Source organism: Haliotis cracherodii, unplaced genomic scaffold, assembly GCF_022045235.1.
Source record: "Haliotis cracherodii isolate W230 unplaced genomic scaffold, xgHalCrac1.p SCAF_5, whole genome shotgun sequence".
Lineage (NCBI taxonomy): Eukaryota > Metazoa > Mollusca > Gastropoda > Lepetellida > Haliotidae > Haliotis > Haliotis cracherodii.
This window is the reverse complement of record NW_027266308.1, coordinates 8,690,282-8,697,438: the sequence shown is the minus strand read 5'-3', so window position 1 is coordinate 8,697,438 and position 7,157 is coordinate 8,690,282.

Below are 7,157 nucleotides of genomic sequence, written 5' to 3'. Positions count from 1 at the left end.
CCGCGTACGCCAATGTTGCAAGTCTGGTTCGCCAGCTCAAGCATGTTGCCATAGTTTAAACATGTTGTACGCCAACTATGCCTTCAACAGACAACAAACACGTCCTTGTGTCCCATGCCTTGTACTTCCCCAACCACTGTTGGTTGAGATCCGATTGTCAACATGCTTTCTGCTCCTCAAACAAACACACTGGGAATTATCCGCGAGGAGATTGACAGAGGCAGCAAGAACCTTCAAGACGAGGAACAGTGGTAGTAGTTATCGCTAGGCGGATGACTCCACGTCTTCGTCTTGTTATTGTGGTGGATGTGATCACTGGTTTTCTGTGGTCCTTTTGTATAATTTTCACAACTATTTTGCCCTTGGACTCTGTTTCGGTGGATAATCAAGACTGGTTATTCTCTGTCATTGACTTTTTGTATTTATAACAGTTGCCAAATTCTGATGTTTGTCCATCGTTTTCTGCTCTTTTGAACGGATGGAATGCAATGAGCATAATCTTGTAATAAATATACTTTTTAAGTTGAGAGGCATTTGAATGAAGACAGAGCCTCGTCTGTTTGTCGATCCTCTTTCACATAATATATTGCAGTTTAAGCCATCTGTCAAATGTGTGTATGCTTTGTAAGACGTGAACGTATTTCCGGCGAATCGTCACTTTTAAAATTACCTGTAATTAGCTAACAAGGGAAGAAGGAGGACAGGTGTTCTGGTGGCTGGACAGGTAGATGAATGCCGTAGACGATAATTAATTTACAAGTATAACAACGCCATGAAGATCCACTGTCTGCCGCCTTTCTCGGTTTAATCTATACACGTCTGGCAGCGTAAATACATTAAGCTGCTACTGACGAGGTCCTACTTCAGGTTTAACCAGGCGTGTGATGGATGTAGGCGAGGTTGCTGCAGGTCCTGTTGCCGCGGCGTCACCTGCTCCACTGTCATTAACTGCAGCTCTTAATCCACATGTCAGCCATAGATGTACTCCAACGCAATTATCACATAAGCTAACAGAAACAAAGTCGTCATAAAAAGGTAAGGTGAGGTGAAATGGGGTTTAAGGTCGCGTCCAAAATTATTGCACTTATATAGCGACGTGCATGTACGTGTGTGTGTTGCTGCTTGTACTAGTCCGGACTGATGCCGATTTATAGTGCTAGCTCACTGAGATACCACGCCGCAGTTTAACATGAATACCCCACTCAGACACAGTATACTGACTCCGAGCCGACCAGTCCTTGTTTTAGCCCCTTAATGCCGAGCGCCAGACAGCGTAACAACAAGTACCATCTTTTGACGTCTATTGGTATGACGAGGCCGGGGGTCGAACCCCGGACCTTCCGCTCTCCGGGCGGACGCTCTACCACTAGACCACGGATGCGGTCCCATAGAAAGTAAAACGTGTCAAAGTCACAATCATAACCTGGGAAGGCAGAGACGGTACAATCACTTTTAAAAGCTGTCTTTAGCATATCTATATGACATAAGCTGTATAACTTCGGGGAATATGTAAACATTGTTAATACGCTACGTGCACATTTAGGAATTATGCAAAGTCCTTAAGAAAAACGATATTTACTCATTATCCCTGAGCTTATTTATTTATAGTAGCCCTGTCGTCTAAGGTTCTGCAATTTGCTGGGCAAAGTTGCGTCCCTTTTGCGTTTCAGGATCCGATGATCGTTAGTTGGAATGTCATAGTCTCCCTGATAGTGAATACTGCTTTGTTCTCGTGGGTTTTACCACAGAGGTAAACGACTAGAACGTTCAGGCTGTAGTTGAATCGTAGTTGAAATCGGCGTTAAACCTAACTCACCCTCATCGCCAATACAAGGTGGGCTGAGAAGGCACTAGTGAGAGTGTCATAATTACAGTAAGCAGATTTGGCTTGTAACAACGTGTTAGCAATAGCCTGCGGGGAGAACTATCTTGTTACCACACCAATGTCTTGTCTCCAAAGTGCTTGTTGTGATATACCACGAACAGTGATCAGAGTGTTCAGACAGAGACACAGACAGACAGACACACACACAGACACACACACACACACACACACACACACACACACACGTGCATGCACGTCGCTATATAAGTGCAATAATCTTGGACGCGACGTTCAACCCAATTTCACCTCACCTCACCATTCACATGTTTTGTTCATAGCTATGTTGCCTCTTACGCCCAGTGGAATCTGTTTCGGCGGATTTGACGGGTTTTTTAATTTATATCACACACACACAGAGAGAGTTTAGTTGTGTTTCACTCAAACACAAAATATGAGACAGGAAAAAACCTAACATATTATATCTAAGACGGCTTTTGAGAGAGGTTATAAATATGTTTACATATATGTACCCGTTATGTAATATATTAAAATATTAATATCTATAATGGCTTTCATCAAGGGTTTAAACTTTGGGCTTTCCTTCAACATTAAACTAGCATGGCGTACCTCAACCATTGACAATCCTTAAGTAATTTCAGCACTCTTTTCAATTGTAATTAATTACGAACATAAGACCGGTCAAATGAACACCTACGAAACCTGCTTCAGGTCCAGATGTAATCCTCCTGGACGTGGTCATAATTGTTCCTCGTGGGGAGACTTCCCATGACGGCAAGACCGCCTCCGTGGTCTAGTGGTAGAGCATCCGCCCGGAGAGCGGAAGGTCCAGGGTTCGATCCCCGGCCGCGTCATACCAAAAGACGTTAAAAGTTGGTACTTGTTGTTACCCTGTCTGGCGCTCGGCATTAAGGGGCTTAAACAAGGACTGGTCGGCTCGGAGTCAGTATACCATGTCACCTCACCTCAGCATACCATGATGGGGGGCACGGGTGGCCCAGTCGTCTAAGGCGCTGCGATTCGCTGTGCAGAGTTGCGTCCGCTGGACACGCCAGAAACCTATGTTTGTGGGTTCGAATCCCGGTTCACCCCGATTATGTGTTAAACGTCTGAGACCTGCATCACTTCGGGCTTTACTCCCACATTAAGCTTACACGCCGTGATATAACTGGAATACTGTTAAAAGCGGCGTTAAACCCAACTCACTCACCCACCATGGCGGCAAGGGTGCCAGCATCTGAAGCCATCCCAGCGACTGCTTCTTAGACCCGCAGGTTGCTGTAATGCATGCAGATCCAATATTGACGTTATAACAAAATTACTCATCTAGATCCTCTAGGAAACTATTATTTGACCTTGTTAATGTTCCAAAAGGAAACGCAATCTAACAATTCGACAACGATGATGTGTATGCGATAACGCGGTGATTTGGTATCCATACAAAGAAGAACATTTGATTGACATTTCCCGGACTGTCCCCTTCCTAAATCCCCCGACTGATATGAGGGTAGCGGCAGGTGATTATCTCTCCCCTCTGACCCACAAGGTGAGCTGGTGTTATCACTGCACGTATCACACATCCACATGTCGGCTACATTTAGTCTCCTCCGATGGCCTACAGTGTCACAAGTCTCATATTGCATGAGATGCGTGTTGGGACATTTCCGGTTGCGTTTGCAGTCAGTGATCAGAGATTATCAGATACGGGAAGGGAAGAGTGCACAACGGCTCCCTGTCCTCAGAGTCTCAGACTGTTTCGGGTGGGTCCGCCTCCGAGTTGAAGTGCTTCTGTCAAAAGTTGACGCGTGACTGGCCTATATGTAGGTACATCTGCCCTAAAGGTGACATTGTCCTACAATTACATTGTCCTTGTCCTACACATCTAGATGTGTCTGGCCTTAGTTTGACGTTGTCCTAGCCTAGAGTTGATACATGGTTTCTCACTTGAGGGAGATCTGTGATACAGCTGCTGTGTCAATCTGTTTGATGTCTGTTCCGTGCTGTGAGATGTGTTCTGACCTTGAGTTAGATGTATGGGTCGTTACTTGAAGTAGATCTGTGATACAGCTGCTGTGTCAATCTGTTTGATGTCTCGCTCCCTCCCTGTGAAATGTGTCCTGACCTTGAGTTAGATGTATGGGTCTTTACTTGAAGTAGATCTGTGATACAGTTGATGTGTCAATCTGTTTGATGTCTCGCTCCCGCCCTGTGAAATGTGTTCTGACCTTGAGTTAGATGTATGGGTCTTTACTTGAAGTAGATCTGTGATACAGTTGCTATGTCAATCTGTTTGATGTCTCGCTCCCGCCCTGTGAAATGTGTTCTGACCTAGAGTTAGATGTATGGGTCTTTACTTGAAGTAGATCTGTGATACAGTTGCTGTGTCAATCTGTTTGATGTCTGTTTCGTGCTGTGAGATGTGTTCTGACCTAGAGTTAGATGTTTGGGTCTTTACTTGAAGTAGATCTGTGATACAGTTGCTGTGTCAATCTGTTTGATGTCTCGCTCCCACCCTGTGAGATGTGTTCTGACCTTGAGTTAGATGTATGGGTCGTTACTTGAAGTAGATCTGTGATACAGTTGCTGTGTCAATCTGTTTGATGTCTGTTTCGTGCTGTGAGATGTGTCCTGACCTAGAGTTAGATGTATGGGTCGTTACTTGAAGTAGATCTGTGATACAGTTGCTGTGTCAATCTGTTTGATGTCTGTTTCGTGCTGTGAGATGTGTCCTGACCTAGAGTTAGATGTATGGGTCGTTACTTGAAGTAGATCTGTGATACAGTTGCTGTGTCAATCTGTTTGATGTCTCGCTCCCACCCTGTGAGATGTGTTCTGACCTTGAGTTAGATGTATGGGTCGTTACTTGAAGTAGATCTGTGATACAGCTGCTGTGTCCATCTGTTTGATGTCTGTTTCGTGCTGTGAGATGTTTTCTGACCTAGAGTTAGATGTTTGGGTCGTAAATTGAAGTAGATCTGTGATACAGTTGCTGTGTCAATCTGTTTGATGTCTGTTCCGTGCTGTGAGATGTGTCCTGACCTAGAGTTAGATGTATTGGTCTTTACTTGAAGTAGATCTGTGATACAGCTGCTGTGTCCATCTGTTTGATGTCTCGCTCCCACTCTGTGAGATGTGTTCTGACCTTGAGTTAGATGTATGTGTCGTTACTTGAAGTAGATCTGTGATACAGTTGCTGTGTCAATCTGTTTGATGTGTCTGTTACGTGCTGTGAGATGTGTTCTGACCTAGAGTTAGATGTTTGGGTCGTTACTTGAAGTAGATCTGTGATACAGTTGCTGTGTCAATCTGTTTGATGTGTCTGTTTCGTGTTGTGAGATGTGTTCTGACCTAGAGTTAGATGTATGGGCCGTAACTTGAAATAGATCTGTGATACAGTTGCTGAGGCTAACAGCTTGGTTGTGTCTGTCCCGTCATGTGAGATGTGTTCTGACCTATAGTAAAACGTATCTGTCCTGAAGTGGAGCCTGTGTCACGTAGTTGCTGTGGCCAACAGCTGGGATGTGTGTGTCCCGTCGTGTTAGATGTGTTCTGACCCATAGTAAAACATATTTGTGACGTGGAGCCTGTGCCACGTAGTTGCTGTGGCCAACAGCTGGGGTGTGTCTGTCCCGTCGTGTTAGATGTGTTCTGACCTATAGTAAAACGTATCTGTCCTGAAGTGGAGCCTGTGTCACGTAGTTGCTGTGGCCAACAGCTGGGATGTGTGTGTCCCGTCGTGTTAGATGTGTTCTGACCCATAGTAAAACATATCTGTGACGTGGAGCCTGTGCCACGTAGTTGCTGTGGCCAACAGCTGGGGTGTGTCTGTCCCGTCGTGTTAGATGTGTTCTGACCTATAGTAAAACACATCTGTCCCGAAGTGAAGCCTGTGTCACGTAGTTGCTGTGGCCAACAGCTGGGGTGTGTCTGTCCCGTCGTGTTAGATGTGTTCTGACCTATAGTAAAACATATCTGTCCTGAAGTGAAGCCTGTGTCACGTAGTTGCTGTGGCCAACAGCTGGGATGTGTCTGTCCCGTCGTGTTAGATGTGATCTGACCAATAGTAAAACGTATCTGTCCCGAAGTGGAGCCTGTGTCACGTAGTTGCTGTGGCCAACAGCTGGGATGTGTCTGTCCCGTCATGTGAGATGTGTTCTGACCTATAGTAAAACATATCTGTCCCGAAGTGGAGCCTGTGTCACGTAGTTGCTGTGGCCAACAGCTGGGATGTATCTGTCCCGTCGTGTTAGATGTGTTCTGACCTATAATAAAACATATCTGTCCTGAAGTGAAGCCTGTGTCACGTAGTTGCTGTGGCCAACAGCTGGGATGTATCTGTCCCGTCGTGTTAGATGTGTTCTGACCTATAGTAAAACATATCTGTGACGTGGAGCCTGTGTCACGTAGTTGCTGTGGCCAACAGCTGGGATGTGACTGCCCTGTCTCATGAGATATGTATGGCCAGCGGAGATGTGGGTCGTCATGAAGCCGGATGTTTCTGCAGAAATGCTGCAAATATCGGAATCGTCTCTTTCCCTTCACCAAAACTAAATAATTCGTAGAACAAGTTGAATTTGTAATAACTTCGACGAATAAACTCTTTAAATGAATGAAGAATATCGACAAGATTGTCGTGGGGCCAAACGAGGCTACCATTCCTCACATTAATACAGCGTGTAGCTCATCACTGATACCCTCAGCCATGATAGTGATGGCCGTGACCCAATTCCACACTCACTCACACACAAAACATTTAACTTAAAAACATAGACATATGACGATATCACTCTGTTCGACCTTAAATCGATAAGAATGATATACGCTAAGACAGGCCTTACATGTCATAGTATACATACACCGTGAATATAAATCAGCGGGGCGCACCCCAGCTTAAGAACTACTAAACTATAAAACCCCAATTAATCTAAATCTGAATCAGTTTAACTTTCAATCAATACTGACGTTTCCGTCTGATAAGTGACGGTTGTATGTGTCACTCAAATAACTCCTGTGCCCGCTATTAATAGCGCCAGTAAAACCCAGCCATATATGTGAAATTTTCTTTAGGCCCTAATAATTACGTATGTCTAATATCGTCCTAATCTCGCTAGACGAGAGGGCGATAGGTAGGATACGAGAGAGACGTTTTGTGATGATGCATGCCCCAGTATTTTCAGTGGTCTCGATACAGATACCTGTTTGATCGACCTCCCCTTGTCAGACGAGGGGTGATACGCAGGATTAAGCCGTCATACAGCAAGCCCAAATGTCACACAGCCACACGACTCCCATTTCAAGTTAAATAGGGAATGAA